Source organism: Crocuta crocuta, unplaced genomic scaffold (genome assembly GCF_008692635.1).
Source record: "Crocuta crocuta isolate KB4526 unplaced genomic scaffold, BGI_CrCroc_1.0 scaffold20, whole genome shotgun sequence".
Classification (NCBI taxonomy): domain Eukaryota; kingdom Metazoa; phylum Chordata; class Mammalia; order Carnivora; family Hyaenidae; genus Crocuta; species Crocuta crocuta.
Window position 1 is genome coordinate 2,393,625 of NW_027527932.1, and position 17,247 is coordinate 2,410,871.

At 42.3% G+C, this 17,247-nt stretch overlaps 1 long non-coding RNA gene and 1 pseudogene across 1 annotated transcript; both read right to left on the reverse strand.

The window, feature by feature from the left end:
- Positions 1-857: 857 nt before the first annotated feature.
- Positions 858-4,993, reverse strand: LOC144221352 (programmed cell death protein 6 pseudogene; annotated as a pseudogene).
- A 3,280-nt stretch (positions 4,994-8,273) lies between these two features.
- On the reverse strand, positions 8,274-12,563 carry LOC144221365 (uncharacterized). Its single transcript, XR_013332045.1, has 3 exons — positions 12,503-12,563; positions 9,370-9,506; positions 8,274-8,735 (listed from the first exon to the last, which is right to left on the reverse strand). It is a non-coding gene; the product is annotated as an uncharacterized LOC144221365 (long non-coding RNA).
- Between the last annotated feature and the right edge of the window lie 4,684 nt (positions 12,564-17,247).

The window sequence follows — 17,247 nt, forward strand, 5'->3', positions numbered from 1 at the left end:
TGGTTATGTCTCCTGCCTATTTTTAATTTTTTTTGGGGGGGGGTTTGAGTTGTATAAGTGCGTTTTTCATTTGCATTTTCTTCATTGCTTATGTTGCATATTCAAACAAATACAATAAGCCTTGTTTTAAAACTGTAAGGCACACAGAAGCCTCTGTGCAAGTTCTATATTATTTTTAAGTTTCTGTTAGCTAATAAAAATATTCCCACTATAGGGGGTGCCTGGGTGGCTTAGTCGGTTAAGCGTCCGACTTTCGCTTAGGTCATGATCTCGCGGTTCGTGGGTTCGAGCCCCGCGTCGAGCTCTGTGCTGACTGCCAGCTCAGAGCCTGGAGCCTGTTTCGGTCTGTGACTCCCTCTCTCTCTGACCCTCCCCTGCTCACGCTGTCTCTCTCTCTCTCTCTCTCCTAGAAGTAGATAAAAAAAAAACATAAAAAAAAATATTCCCACTATAGAACTGGAGCTATCTAGAGCTCACGCTGTCTCTCTCTCTCTCTCTCCTAGAAGTAAATAAAAAAAACATAAAAAAAAATATTCCCACTATAGAACTGGAGCTATCTAGAAATGCGCATGATGAACTTCTTGCATTCAGGATACGTGAAATATGTTCTCTTACCTCATGGCTACCTTGAATGGTCTCAAATTAAATGTTTGCATCTGAATAATGATTATAACTATCGTTATATTTGTTAAAACCTTAATCCACTTATCCACATCTGTAGAGTCAGGTCCCCAAATGTTAATTATATAAAATCTGAAGGAAGAACAGTCTCTAGCTGCACTCCATTTCTTTAAAGGGAGATGCGGCTTTTTTAGTCCTCCTTCCGTAAGTCATGCTGCTACTTGCAAAGGCCAGGGTTATACAGCGCTGAAGACCATGGACAGATACTGTTCATCTGACACCTGAGTCCAGCCATCCTGATCCGTATCGTAACACCTGAATGTATCTGCCCACCCCTGCAAGACGATGCAGCCCTGGAGGAAGTCCTCAAGGGCCCCCGTACTTGTATGTCAAACTTGTCGATGAGGATGTCGTGAAACTGGCCAGAAAGCCCTTGCCCTGCAAGCGCTTGCTTGAGCTTTTTCTTTTCAACCATGCTAGTGTGGCCCTGTCCTAAGTGTGGAAGACATTCTGCCAGTCTGTGACGCACTCCCAGATGCCAGTGAACTCGCTGAAGGTCACACCAGCCTTGTTCTCTTGGTCAAACACAAATATGATTGACCTGACAGTCCCTGATTAAATGGCGCCCATGTGCCATTGGCTAGTGCTCGCTGAAGCTCGTTGCCCAGTATCAGTTGGCTCCCATCTTTAGCAGCCCTCTGGGAAGCTCTGATCCGGCAGCACTGCGCCCCAGGTAGGCGGGCCGGAAGCGCAGGCATGCACCCAGGCACTGCTGGGCGGAGACACAGGGCAGAGTTTGTATATATTTTAAATACTGACCCTGTATCGGACATACCGTTTGCACATACCTTCCCCCATTCAGTAGGTTGTCTTTTTGTTTTGTTGATGGTTATTTTGATGTAGTCCCAAAAAAGTTGCTTTTGTTTTCTTTGCCTCAAGAGATATGTCTAGAAAAATGTTGCCACTGCCAATGTCAGAGAAATTACTGCCTGTGCTCTCTTCTAGGATTTTTATGTTTTTAGGTCTCACGTTTAGATATTTACTCCATTTTGAGTTTATTTTTGTGGGTGGTGTAAGAAAGCGGTCCAGGTTCATTCTTTTACATGTCGCTGTCCAGTTTTCCCAACAGCGTTTGTTGAAGAGGCTGTCTTTTTCCCCATCGCATATTCTTGCCTCCTTTGTCAAAGATCGACCATATATATAATCGTGGGTTTATTTCTGAGTTCTCAATTCTGTTCTGTTGATCTATGGTGTCTGTTTTTGTGCCAGTATCATATTATTTTGATTACTACAACTCTGAGGTATATCTTGAAATCTGGGATGATGATACCTCCAGTTTTGTTTTCCTTTTTTTTTTTTTTTAAGACAAATGTATGTATTAAGTGCTTCAACTTGTCACATTCTTTTTTAAAAACTATTTATTTTTGAGAGAGAGAAAGAGAGTGCATGATCACAAGCGGGGAAGAGTCAGAGAGCGAGGGAGACACAGAATCGGAAGCAGGCACCAGGCTCCAAGCTGTCAGCGCAGAGCCTGACGTGGGGCTTGTACTCACGAACTGTGAGATCATGACCCGAGCTGAAGTCGGACACGTAACTGAGCCACCTGGGTGCCCCTTGTTCTTCCTTTTCAAGGTTCTTTGACTATTTGGGGTCAATTTGTGGTTCCACACAAATTTTAGGATTATTTGTTCTAGTTCTATGAAAACTGCTGCTGGTATTTTGACAGGGACTGCATTAAATCTGTAGATTCCTTTGGGTAGTAGAGGCATTTTAACAGTATTTCCTCCCTCAGTCAATGAGCAGGGAATATTTTTACGCTTGTTTGGATCCTCTTCAATTTCTTTCACTAACGTTTCATGGTTTTCAAAGTTCAGGTCTTTTATCTCCTTGGTTAAGTTTATTTCTAGGTATTTTTAGTGCAATTATAAATGGGATTCTTTTTTTAAAGTTTATTTATTTTAATAGAGAGAGTGGGGAAGGGGCAGAGGGAGAGGGAAAGAGAATCCCAAGCAGGTTTCATGCTATCAGCACAGATCCTGACACAGGGCTTTATCTTATAAACCCTGAGATCAAGAGTTGGACGCTAACCACCTGAGCCACCCAGGAACCCCAGGGTTATTTTCTTAATTTCTTTTTCTGCTACTACAGTATTAGTATATTGAAATGGAACAGATTTTGTGTATTGATTTTGCATCCTGCAAGCTTAATGAATTCATCTATCAGTTCTACCAGTGTTTTGGTGACGTCTTTAAGGTTTTCTCTATATAGTATCATGTCATCTGCAGATAGTGAAAGTTTTACTTCTTCCTTACCAGTTAGGATGTCTTTTATTTCTGTTTCTTGTCTGCTGCAGATAGAACTTCTAGCACTGTTGAGTAAGAGTGGGGGGAGTGGACACCCTTGTCTTGTTCCTGATCTCCCTGATACTTGATCTATTCCCTCTGCTTTTCCTTTTTTTAAGTTACTTATTTATTTTGAGAGAGACAGAGAGAATGGGAATGGGGGAGGGGCAGAGAGAGAGGGAGACAGAGAACCCCAAGCGGGCTCTGCACAGTAAGCATGCAGAGCCCGATGTGGGGCTCAACCTCAAAAAATCACAGGATCATGACTTGAGCCAAAACAGTCAGACGCTTAACCAACTGAGCCATCCAGGCACCCCTGCTTTTTTGTTTTTAAAATCTTTTCTCTGCTTCTCATATTTCCAAGTTCTCAGTATCTTCTTTCTTACTGGTACTGTTGTTCCTATTCGGAGCTAACAACAAACCTCACCAATTTTTATCAATTTTTGTTTTACTAATCTGTTTATTTGTTTACTATTTCTACTGGCACACACTATAATTTTTATGATTATGATTATTACTAAAGTGGCTGGTTAAATTTGACCCTATACTGGTTATTAAAGTTAAAAATTATTTGGAGAATTAGTATGAAGCATATGATGAAGATGGCTTCCTCCACTGACCGTGTTATGGCTTGAACTGTGTTCACCAACATTTCACATGCTGAAATTCTAACCCCCCATACCTCAGAATGTGAACTTATTTGGAAATAGGGTTTTTGCAAGATGTCACTAGTTAAGATGAGGTCATATTAGAATAGGGTGGACCCCTAATACAATGTGCCTTTAAAAGGGAAATTTGGATACAGATATGCACATAGGGAGAATGCCATGAAATGACTGGAGTTATATTATCACAATCAAGGAACTACCAGATGTTGGAAGAGAGGCCTTCCCTAGAACTTTCAGAGAGAGCATGATACTGTCAACACCTTGATCTCAGAACTCTGGCTTCCCAAACTGTGAGACAACAAGTTTCTATTGCTTAAGTCACCTAGTTTGTGGTTCTTTGTTGTGGCAGCTTCAGGAAACTGATACAGAAGGCATGCTTTGCGTGCACTTCGGGTAGGGTTAAAGAAACCATGCCTTTCGCTGGTGAGTATACTTTATGCTTAGGAGCTGGTCCTCATCGCATCATTTAGAATCTCTCTTGTCCTCAACCATCTGGTAGATGGAGACAGTTCGTGACTCAGCGGTCAAAAACAATAGAGTTCAAGGGCAGAAGAGCACATCTCTGGGAAGACCCTTCAACTCTAGACTTAGCATTGATTATTCTGGGAAGACCCTTCAACTCTAGATGTAGCACTGAGTATTTGTTCTATGTACTGTGACATTTTATATATTTGTGTTTACAAACTCAGGGCATTGGTGAGATCACTTTACCCTTCACTACTCATTCTGAGTTAAAATATGCTTTCATGAGGATGCCTGGATACATTTATAGCTTAGTGAGCTGAATAGCTTAGTTTTCTAAAGATAGGTCAACTGAAAGAAGAGTTCAATACACTCTTTCCAGCCAATTAAATATTTTTGAAAATAGCTCTTTAGTTAGGCAGTTAAACCTAAATTTTCAGAGAAATAGTGAGTAAACTTAAAAGCAGATTAATAAAGCAAATAAACCATTAATTATAAAGACTTTATTGATTGAAACTTGACTTATATTGTTAACTAACTTAATTTAATTCTAGATTTTATCCTGGCTTGAGCAGAATGTTTTTTCAAGTTGTTCTGACTTTCCCTCGTCATCAGGCTAACTTGTAGACCACTTTTTTCCACCTGACGTGTATTATCCATATTCAATCATAAATGTCGATTTTATAATTCTTCATACCAGATCTTGAATTATAAGTGGAAATAATGATGATAGTTTATATCTATAGAATGCCTTCTGGTATGCAAGGCACTTTATACAGCAGAACCTTTCCTAAACCACTTTCACGTATACAATCTACTAGGTGAAGAAAACTTTTCGTCTAATTTCTGGGCACACTGAGGACCAGGGACTAGTAGACCCCTCGTCAACAACCTGGTCATCTTTGTGCCCCACAGTGGAGCAGCTTGTACCAACTTCTGTGTGCCCTGAAAACTGTTCAGTGAGGAGTACTTGTTATTGTAACTGTACGATCTAACTAAATGTTATATAAATCAGTGACCATAGAAGTGCAAAAAAAGAGACTTGTATTATCTCTAAAATCTAAATCTTGAGAAGGACCACAAAAGACAAATCACATCCAAAATCAATCCCTGAGGTGGGCCTGGGTGGCTCAGTCGGTTAAGTGTCCGACTTCAGCTCAGGTCATGATCTTGCAGTTTATGGTTCAAGCCTCACATCAGGTTCTGGGCTGAGAGCTCAGAGCCTGGAGCCTACTTTCAGATTCTGTGTCTCCCTCTCTGTCCTCTCCGTCTTCCCCTCCCCAGCTCACACTCTGTCTCTCTTTCTCAATAATAAATTAAAAACATTAAAAAGTCACTTTGAAATTGGTTGTGGGACAGACGTCATAAAAAAAATTGAGCGACAAATCTGGAAGAATTCTTCCCAGGTTGATTTTCAGATGCTTTAATTTATTACCTTAACTTTGAAGACACACAATAGAAATCATAGACAATACACTTTATGTGTGATTCACCAAGGAAAGAAGACTCATCTTCAATGACACAGCCAGGCTATAGTAGGCAGAGTAATATTCCCACCCCTATTATCAAAGACATCCACATCCTAATCCTCCGACCCTGTGAGTGTGTTACCTCATATGGCCAAAGGGGCCTTGCAGATGTGATTGAATTAAGGATCTTGAGATGGAGAGATTACCCTGGTCTGTCCAGTTTGATCCAATGTAATCCCAATGGTCCTTCTAAGTGAAAGAGAGATAGCAGAGTCACAGTCAGAGAAGAAGAGGTAATGAGGGAAACAGAGGCCGGAGGGGTGATTTCTGGCCTTGAAGATGGGCGGGAACCACGAACCAAGGAACGTGAGCGAAGCTGGAGAAGACAAGGAACAGATTCTTCCCTGAAGCCCCCATGGGAGGCTTCCCTGTTGCCCTGCAGCCCTGAAGACACCTCGCTTTTAGCCCAGTGAGATCCATTTTGGACTTCCAGCCTCCAGGATCAGAACAGTTTTGTATTGTTTTTAAGCCACTGTGCTTGTGGTAACTTGTTACAGCAGCAATAAGACATTAATTCACATATTTTTTGAGGTCTGCTTATACACATATGGATGATAAGTGTACATTCATGTTTGAAGTTAAAATTAAATCATTATAGTGTGTACGTATCACTTTTTAACAATTTCTAATTTACACAACTTTTTTGTTAATTGACCAACCACAGGCTCCAGGTTTTTTGAGTGACAGGACTATTATTCTATGTGGTAACTCATTTTATCCACAGTTTTGTGAAATCCATATCACAATTGCATTCAAAGTTCTAGCTTTGTCTCTGTCTCTGGCTTTATGATTGAGATGGAAGAAGTCATTTCATTTTCTTCTTATTTTCATTTATGAAAACCGGGGGCTTGGACTTCTACACTCTAACAGTGTATGATTTGAAAACTTTCATCAAATAATCTCACTTATCTTCTCTCACCTGTTTAATTTGTAGCTGAAACCCTTGGGTTTATCTGTGCTTTAGCTCTGATTTAACTTGAAATTAAAGTCCGTGTGCTTCACAGCTGCTGGCTGCCCTTAACCAGGGACTTACAACTGAAATGTTTGAAGAACAGTGGAGTCAAGAGACCAGGATTTCAGATCTGATTGACACTAACTAGCTGGGTGTCCTTTGACAAATCTTTTAATCTCTCTGGGCCTTAGTTTTCTCATTTATAAATTATGAAGTTGGAGTTAATAATTTTAAGGCCTTTTTTAGCTTTACAATTCTATGACTCCATAATTTATTTTAATTCTAGAGAAATTCAGCTCTAAGGAATGCTAAATTTCTCTTCAAGGTGGGAAGAAAGGTATTGTGGTTTGTAGAATATCCATACGTGTTCCTGTATATTCCTATAAATATCTTTTCCCAGAAGTTGAAAAATATGTTTAAGTCCTATAATTTACCTAATTTCCCCCCTTATCGTTCAAACCTAAAAACTACATTTAGACACAAACGCCCTTTCGTTGGAATGACCCTGTCTTAGCCATGGATACATCCTGCAAGACACAGCAAGTTCCCCCTCTGTTGTGGACATTGAGCTAAGTACTAGAAAAGCTCCAGCATCTCACATAGGAGGAATCAGACTCCAAGACAGATCCATCATAATATCCCCTGGTAACCGCTGTGACAGAAGGTAGCGCAAAATGCAGTTATGGGCAAGGGAAGAAGTGGTTAATCTCATCTGTAGTAGCGACAAAAAAGGCTTTTGCACCTTTTTGAGCAAAGGCTTTTTGACCCACGAGATGCATCCTGAGGGTTCTAAAAAGGAAGTTTGGGGGTTGGGGGAGTAATTCAGGCACAGAAACTAGCCTGTTCCAAATGCAGGGGCGTGAAAGGCATGGCATAATTGGAAAAAAGGGTGAAAATTTCATCATGTTTAAATAGAGAGAAAGTGTGATGAAGGACTGGGAAAGTGCATGGAAGATAAGACAGAAAAAGCACAGGCCATTTTCTACCAAGCTAGAGGTCACAAGGAATCAGCAAGTGTCTTCCTGGTGAAATGACATGAGCAGCTGTTATTTATAGAGGGATAATTCTAGGGACGCCTGGGTGGTTCAGTGGTTTAAGTGTCTGACTTAAGCCCAGGCCATGATCTCGAGGTTCGTGAGTTCAAGCCCTGTGTTGGGCTCTATATTGAGCCCCACGTCGGGCTCTATACTGACAGTTCGAGCCTGGAGCCTGCTTAGGATTCTGTGTCTCCCTCTCGCTCTCTGCCTCTCCCCCGCTCATGCTCTGTCTCTCTCTGTCTCAAAAATAAAGAGTAAACATTAAAAACTTTTTTTTTTACAAACCTAAAGGGCTAATTCTAGTGGGTATTGGGCAGGTTCAGACTGAGTGTGGGAGGCTTTGTAGAAGGAAAAGGGAGAGAAACGTCTAGAGATAGTGAACACTGAATTAAAGCAGTGGTGTCTAGCAGCCATTTCAGAAAAAGAAGCCATTGGCTTTTATAAATGGGTTTTCTTTCCCAAAGCACTGCCCTCTACCCCAGCAAGGGCTTCCAGGTCCCAGGTCGCAGACCAAGTCTTAATTTATTCTCCAGAGAGATACATGAAGAATATTTTACAATACAGAGCTCCTGACCATCAACACTGAAAAACACAAAAATGTCCTATTTTTAAAACACATGTAAACAGAATTTACAAGGATCAATGGATTATAAAGTGGTTTCTTATCCCCTCTTAAGGCTATGAATACATTGTGAAATCTAGGGCAGTTAAATACTGTATTTAAATTCGGATGTGATATTTACATATGTTGCTTATTCTTTTTATAAAGATCTGCCCTAGTGAAATTTAATCAGCCTTTGCAAGTTTATATACTGTGTCTGTTGGAAGAATAGTTTAAATTAAGTTGTTGCTTTAACCTGACTAAATTGTCCAACCAACCTTACGAGCAGAGGGATGTATTAGAATCAGGCTTCACTGCAAGTGACAGGAAATTCAAATAACAATGTCTCAAAAAGATAGAAGTTTGTCTCATGAATAAATAAATACAATATGTAACACAAAGCTGGGAGTAGATAGAGTAGTCTTCAGAAGCTGAGGCGTTTTCTGTCTTCTTGCTCTGCCATCCTTAGTCCATGATGCCCACTAGATGATTCAAGATGGCTGCCAGAGCTCCAAGCATCTCCCTGTCAGGAGGAAGAAGGGAAGAATGTAGAAAATTGTACCTCCTTAAGGCCTTCTCAGAGTTCATGCGTGTAGCATGACAAATATGATCATTTTTCTAGATTGCATTATTTTGACCAAGAATTGGAGAGTCCATAAGGAAGATGAGACAAATATGTATTAAAATATAACTAGCAGTCTCTACTGGAAAGGGACATAAGATCGAGTGTGAAAACAATAGCAGGGTCAAAATTAGTTGCTTTATTAGTCCAAAGGGTCATTTGGTGACCAGTTCCATAATTTAAAAAAAATTTCTTGGTAGTTTGGATACAGACTGCCTAGGAGATACATCAGCTGGGAGATTGGGAACTGAATGGTTTAACTGTTCCAACTTCCTTATATATGTGGCATATATTTTTCTAAAAAGTGACAATGGGTTGGTATGGCAGTTTGTTTCCAAGTTGGCTGCCATAAATCCCTTCCTTCTCTCTCTCTCTCTCTATGTATACAGATGGAAAACTCTTAAATTATTTGTGTTCTTTGGGGAAAAGAGAGATGATTGGTGATTTTAGTCTTTCGGCGTTAAATATTTTATATTATTACATCACCTAACACCCTTGCCAAGACTCATTCGCCAATCGCTACCCTCCACGGCACCTCTCCTTCTTCCAGACTGATGAACATCATCCTGATGCTGGCCCAGCTGTCTGGTGTCACACCCAGCTCTGCTCACTTCAAAGGGCAGTTGCTGTTCCAACACCGTTTTCCTCCACTTCATACTCTCTGTTGACTCCCTGGGAAAAACCAAACATCTTATAAATTAATCGGTAATTCTGGATGAAGAAGTACTCATGTTTCATTGGTCATCTCTCTCTCTCTCAGGTCAAATGTAAGCTTGTGCCTGGCCTTGTGCCCACCAGAAAGATGTCAGTGACTCAAATCAGAGACTGGGGAAGCTAGTTATGGGACATGACTCTGGAGTGTCAGGGCCTCATAGTGCCCTTAAACAGTTTTTCCTGAGGTAAGGCGGGGGTCACTTTCCTGCTGGAACTAGCCCTGGCACATATGTAACACCCTATAGATTAAGTAAGCACTATTTGAATTTTAGCACGGGGAAGAAAAGTAAAACATTAAAATGAGAATGGTAGATGTGGCAGTTTGTCTTCCAGGTGGCTGCCGCCATCAATCTTCCCTCCCTGTAGGATCAAACCGTCCCCTCACGGAGGGGTAGAGTCTGTTCCTCCCTCCCCACTGGATCTGGGCTAGACTAAGAGACCTGCTTGACCAATGAATGAAACCTGGCTGGTTCTACCTGGGCCTTGGGAATGCTTGCTTTTGAAAGGCTTATTAGGAGAAAGGCTGCTCTGTAAGAAGTGTGACTGTCCTGTGATCACCATGCTGTGAAAAGCTCAAGCTATGTGCAGAGGTCCTGAGGGAGGAGATTCTGGGCGGGGAATGAGGGGCTGTGCATGAGGAAGCCTTCTTAGAACAAGATGCTCCCAACCACCCACCACAGCTGAGGCCACATGGATCAAGATGAACCGTCCAGCCACACCCTTCTCACATTCCTGACCCACAAAATTGTGAGTAAAATAAAATTAGTGTCTTAACGCTTTAAATTAATCCTTAAATCCCTTAAATCCCTAAGTGGCATAAATAGATAACTGAAAAACAATAGTTAAAAAATATAATACAGGGAAATGTGGATGGAAAATAGGTAAAATAAGGTTGAAGGACTCAAAAGGATGTAGACAGCTGTGAAGTCTTCAGTAGGAAGCTGAATTTCAATGAACGAGAAGGCCAGGTTATTTGGGAGCAGGGACCATAAAGTCAAAGTAGAAGAACTGTCCAAGAAAAGTACGTTAAAATAAAGAAAGACGTTCCCAAAAGGAAAACAAGAATCTCAGGGAAAGGGAGAATTCGACTTGCATTGCAAATAATCTAGCCATACTCACTCCAGAAGAATTGTGTAGAAACCAAAGTGTGTAATGTGAAAGGGAAGCTAGGAGAAAGAAACATCTCATTGTTCATATTCGATAAGTCATGTCTCTATATCGAAGATGCATATGGGCCGGAAGTTGGTGGTTTATAGGTGGAGGAGACATAATTCTTGCCCTCATGGAGCTCACAAGCATATCACATCAAATTTTTGTCCTAGAATGACAACACAGCGACCCTTCCCATTATGAAGCAATATTGGAACCTGTAATTGGTAGAGAAGAGTAACCTTTCTGGATATTTAATATGAAGCTGTGTCCTTAAGAAAGAAGACTGACATATGAGGGAACCATAGAAAAGCCAAGCCTGGAAGCTACAACCTGACAATCGGAATGATCCTAATACAGGGCCATGCCTTGTGGGAAACCCAAGTTAAAGTTTGTTGGTAATTGATGATAAGGTTTCAACACTGGACACATAAGGAAGTTACTCACTGAGCTGGACGGGAGCCAGCTCATTGAGTATTGAGTATCATTTTTTTGAAAAAGAGAAGAGAGGATTAAATAAACACAGAAATGTATCTTGATTCCTGTATTCCTGAAGGGTCCTGTATAATTAGGCTCTATCTTAAAAATATCCCAAGGATATTTGTTGTCAAGAATCTCACAGTAAATATGATAGTGTATCGCTAGGAGAGCAAAAGCTACCCGGACATACCTTCCTTCATTTAAAAACAAAATTGATTTGGACTTTCCCATTCACGATTGAATTTTCTGAAAGTGGGGTCTTGCCGTTTTGCAGTGTAATGGGGGAGCAGGTTTTTTAAAACGTCAAGATTTACACCACCGGTAAGGAACAAAAGAAGATACAGTCTCTGATGCGCCCACTCATTCGGCAGTTTCAGCGAGTTTCTCGCAGTGACCATATTTTTGCTTCCCTCTAACTCAGCCTCATCTGGTTTACAAACTTTTGTTCACTCTCACCTTCCCCCCGCTTCACTCCAGCCGTTGCCGGAGTGAATTTTACCTGTGGCATTTTACACTTGAGGAGAGCTGCTAACAGTCAACAGCAAAAGGTCCGCTAATCGCACCAATTAAGAGGTGTGAATGTCACTAGTTACCTACCAGCTTTGTTACCGAACATGTTAATTAGTAATTGTACAGGTGCAGACTTTGAAGTGTACAAGGTTAACACTGATGCACAGCTTTGTTTTGGCTGTTTGTTTAAATATTGAAAAATCATGGGTAAAGGGCTGGTCTGTGTTGAAGAATGAACAGATGTCACTGCTGTGCTTTCTCAGACAGAAAATCTTTAGACCGACTTAAAGCAATAAAAGTGACCTTCCAAGAAGTGGTTCTCTGTGGTCAGTCGATCAAAGGGTTGGGGCTGTTAGTTTTCTTGCCCCCGTGGGAGAGTGAGGAACTTGCCTTCACAGGACTCTGGGACTCTACTGGAATGTCCTTCGAAGGCACTGTACCGGAAGCGTGTAGAGTTCGTTAAGCGGAAATCCTCTAACGGGGTTTCCAGTAAGCCCAGAGCTTCTGTATATTAATCTTTCTGAAAGCGTATTCAGTGAGCCAGTGTTATAGACACCTCATCGACTTCTTTTTTTTAAGAAAGGTTTTGACTAATCAAACACCTGGAGGAGGGAATCTGTTTCCGAAGCACATACCATCAATTTGATGAGAACCAAGGGATCACCCCGATTAGCTTCGGATTAGGGAGAGTAATAGGAATCCATTTTACAGGGAGGACAACTGGAGGTCCTAGACGTTGCATGACTTTCCTCAGTCCCTCAAAGCAAGATGAACCTCAGTTAGCAGAGTGAGATAGATATTCGGGAACAACTAACCTTCAATTGTTCTCTAGCAGAATGAGTAATTCCTGAGGAACTGGTAATTTTTAGCTTGTCCTCAAGCCTACTGAAATATCTCTGCTCTTTCCATGCATCTGTAAGAGCAACTGTTGTTTTCAGTCATTCAACGGGAAAGTGTGCGGTAAGGGCCTCTTCTATTTTTGCGGTAGACTCCACAACAAATAAAGAACGTCTCTCTGGCTCCTTGAAACCGAAACTGCAAGGTCTGGAGAGCTGCTGTGCACCGGCAGAACTAGTGGACCGATTTGGGGCCAGCGCCCAGGCCACATTGAAGGGAGTCGATCCGGGTCCTGAATGACCAACGATCCTTTCGCTCTTGCTCATGATGTGCCTCACGAGTTACCGGTCTTACATCGAGGGGGAAAGCGGAAGTGTGAATAGCGGGCTGTCCAGGCCTATGGGCTGCCCTTCTCTGCGAACACAGGGCATAAATCTAACTTTTTATCCACGATTAACCAAACGAACGCGCTCCCGAGTTTTAGCCTGTGCCTGGCTCATTGTAAACGCTCAAGAAATGGTAGTCATTATCGTTAGCAGCTTATTAGCCTCTGGACACATTTGCACCTTCTGTCTAATAGCCATAAAAATAACTCACATTTGCAGTGGACAGTAGCCTTTTCTTTTTCATGGAGACAAGGGCTCTTTCCTTCCCTTTGCATTTAAAATTCAACTTTAGGTTCTGGTTGTTTTGCAAAGACATGAAATGTATATAGTGTAGAAAACTGCAAAAATTTATGTCCTACGATAAAAAAATCTATATTCCTACCTCTCAGGGAAGCTGTCATTAACACGTGGGTTTGTAACTTTAAGCACTACGTTCCATACATGCATAAAAATTTGAAAAAGTAATGTGAGAATTGATTATGCAAGCTGGTTTAGAAGCTCTATTTTCATTTATAGTTGTACTTAAAGCATTTTTCTTTAAAAATATCTTTTTATTTCCATTGCAGTTTTTGTTAGCTGAATAATATTTCTTTGTGTGGCTTTTCCATAATGTAACAAAAATTCTCTATGTTTGCATATATTGGTTGTTTCTAATTTTTCATAACTATAGGATACTGTGATGAGTAATATCCTTGTGGCTGAGCTTCTTTAGATAAATTTTTGAATGTAGAATTTTTAGGTTACTATACACATATTAGTATCTACTGCTGAATAACAAATGATCTCAGACTTAGCTTAAAACCACACACTTTTATGATCTCGGTTGCGGTGGGTCAAGAGTCTGGATGTGACCTAGACGGTGTCTCTTCAGGGCACCAGTGAAGGTATCAGTCGTCAGTGCAGGTTCAGTCTCACCGGAGGCTGTGCTTGGAAGTATCCACTTCCAGCCTCATTCTGGTTGTTGAAAGAACCCATTCCTTGCTTTTGTAAGACCAAAGCCCCTCGTTTGCTATAGGCCAGAGGCCGCCCTCAGCTCCTAGACGGCTGAAAGTTCACTGCCGTGTGGCCTCCTAACACAGGCAGCCCCCAACGTGGCAGTTTGCTTCTTCAAGCCAACAAGAGAAACACACTCCGGCAAGACAGGTGTTAAAGTCTCATGTAAGGTAATCATGTAATCACATGAATCCTCCCCCTCTTTGTGTTTTGTTTTTTTTTTTTTCTGTATTCAGTCTATGGGCTGGACATAAGTTATAGGTCCCATGATATGCCAGGGGAGAGCGTGGCATAAGGACATGAACACCCAGAAGCTGGGTCATGGACGCCATCCTAACTATCTGTCCACTAAGTATATGTTTAAAATTGTTGATGAATACAACCAAACTGCAAATATATCTCTATTCGCACAGGATTAGTGTGACCTTTTTTTCTACCACATTGACCAATTTCTACATCATCATTAAAAAAATTACCAATTTGATAGAAATTGTGATATATTTTGACTTGAATATATTTCTTAATAATTGAGAATAAATGTATATTCCTATGTTCTTTGGTTATGTGTACATTTCCCTTTTGAGAATTGCCTTCCATGTCCCCTGGGTTAGAGAACTAACATTATTTGTGGTTACCCTTGTTGCAAGTATTTTTCTCCCATATGTCTGTTGATATTTGTTTTTGGGGGAGGGAATATTTAGGAATATGACTTATTTTATTTTATTGTAGTTAAATCAGACATTCCTTACCTTACTGATAGTCTCATTACCATCATGTAGCGTGCTTTCCTGCCCCAAGATCACATAAATATTCTAAACTATTAAAAAATTATAAGGTAATCTCATGATTATTTTTTCATTTACATTTCATCTACCTGATATATGAAATAGATTTACTATTATTATTATTTATAATAAATGGATGGTAAACTTCTAGAAACTTAAAAAGATGAAAGATCCTGAAGGACTTTAAGCTTAAAGAATTGTTAGCATCCTGAGGGGCACATAAAACAAGTATTTATTTAGAAAATGGGAGCTTAGGGGAGCCCGAGTGGCTCAGTTGGTTGAGGGTGCGATTCTTGGTTTTGGCGCAGGTCATGATCCCTGGATTGTAGGATCGAGCCCCACTTTGGGTTCTGTGCTGAGCATGGAGTCTGCTTAAGATTCTTTCTCTATCTCTTGCTCGCTCTCCCCCCGCACCCTGTTCCTCTCCCCATAATTTGTTCCCACCCCCACCCCCCACCCCTCCCTGGCTTGCATGCTCCCTCTCTCTCAAATAATTAAAAAAAAAAAGAAAATGGGAGCTTAAATTGCCCCTTGTGGTAGCTGTCCGCTAGATACACTGTAAGGTCCCTCTGGTACGTCGTGAGCTTAGTTTTTGTCTGTGAATGTATCAGAGGTGCTGCAGGAAACCTCACAGTGGTCACCGTGAGCTCAGTCTGACAGAGTGTGGGTGACTTTCCCCTGGTCTCTCCTATGCCAATACGGCAGGATCTGCTAACAGTTCCACAAAGTGCATTCTCCCCTTCTTCTTCTTAATATCAAGACCTCTTGAGTTGCAGCAGGGCTCGCGAGCGTCCATTTCCTGCCTACCTTTCCTGACTTCCCTTGCACGGCCACATGACTAAGACTACGCCAATGGGACGTGAATGAGAGTGATGTGCACAGTTTCCTGGTTACACACTTAAAGGGACTCTTTCTGGACGCTTTTTTCCTTTCCTTTTGTGCTGGAACAGTGCAAGAGATTTAGCTTTGTCCGTAAAGGCAAAGGCAACAGTGTGAGGCCCTGGATCTCAGTGTGTGGTCTCCAAACCATCAGCATCAGCATCCCATAAAAACTTGTGAGAAATGCAGATTTTTTTAATGTTTATTTTTGAGAGACAGAGTGTTAGCGGGGCAGAGGCAGAGAGACAGAGAGACAAAGAATCGGAAGCAGGCTCTAGGCTCTGAGCTGTCAGCACAGAGCCCGACGCGGGGCTCGAACTCATGAACCGTGTGATCATGACCTGAACCGAAGCTGGATGCTCAATGACTGAGCCACCCAGGAGCCCCAGAAATGCAGGTTTGGGGCCCATCCCCCACCTAATGAATCCGAAACTCTGGGGTGGGCTCAGAAAGCCCTCCAGGCGATTCTGATGCGCTAAGCGGGGACTGACAAACCGGGGCCCGTGGGCCAAGATCCCTGGGGCGGCCTGATTTTGTACAGCTGGTGAGCCAAGAATGGCTTCCATGTTTTTGAAGAGTTGCCACAACAAGAACAAATAAAAACAAGGAATATTTAGTTGGGACTGTATGTGGGCTGCAGAAACTAAGATGTTTACCATTTGGTCCCGTACAGAAAAACGTTACCAGTCTCTACGTGGAAGTATCCGAAGTACCGCCAGAGGGGCTGCTAAACCAATGAGATAGAAGGAACCGATTTAAATAATTTTGTGGAACAGACCTGCTCCGTCAATATGGCCAGTTTATGTCCGGCCTGCTAAGCACAGGAAGAGTTAGCTCTGTCCTAAGTGAGCCGAGTGCATGTGGGGTCTCGTTGTCACGGCAGCGGAGCCCACACCCCAAGTAATGGTTACTTTACCATTTGTTTTTACCCTAACAGGTAGGAAGCTTCTAGGTAATGTGACCATCTCCCTTCCGTACCTCACTGTGAGCCCGTGGACTGCAGCTTGTTCCTCGTCGCGCGTCGCATCTGTCCTGGCGGCTGTTTAAAGATTCGGACGCTGTGGTCACCTAACAAGCTCCCGCGTGACTTGAGCCCCAGAGGCTTCGGAAAGGCTCAAGGTCAAGTTCAATCCGATGACTGATGACACAAATGTTTTCTATTGCGATACTTTCTTCGGAGTAATCGGTAATCTCCTAATCAGTAACCTTGCGCTGACATATCCTTAGTCTGATACATCGGTTTAGGCCGGTTGGTGCATCAGCACTGAACAAACCATCAGGACCCGTTTTCTGGCGCAGACAGAGTGCCCCTCGTCAAGACCACATGGAGGGCATTAGCTCTCGGGGGACAGGATTCATGGCGTCCGCGGCTGTCGGCCCCGGGACGGGCCTTTAAGGGGCAGTGAGGACTTGGGCCAGACGCGCAGGGCCACTGCAGGCAGGGAGGCAACTGAAGGTTTAGATGACCTTGCAAGGGGCGGGGTGTGCACCCCGGGCTGGCCTAGGCGCCCCGTCTAGACCAGGGGGCGGGACATCTCGGCTCGGAAAGCGTGTCGGAGGCAAAGGACGGGAACGGGTGGTTTGCGCTACAAAGGTCATTCGGCAAATCAGCTCCTGTGACTCTGCAAATTCAGGGGCCGAGGAGCCCGCAAGGCGGTGTAGCGGGGGTGGGGGGGGTCG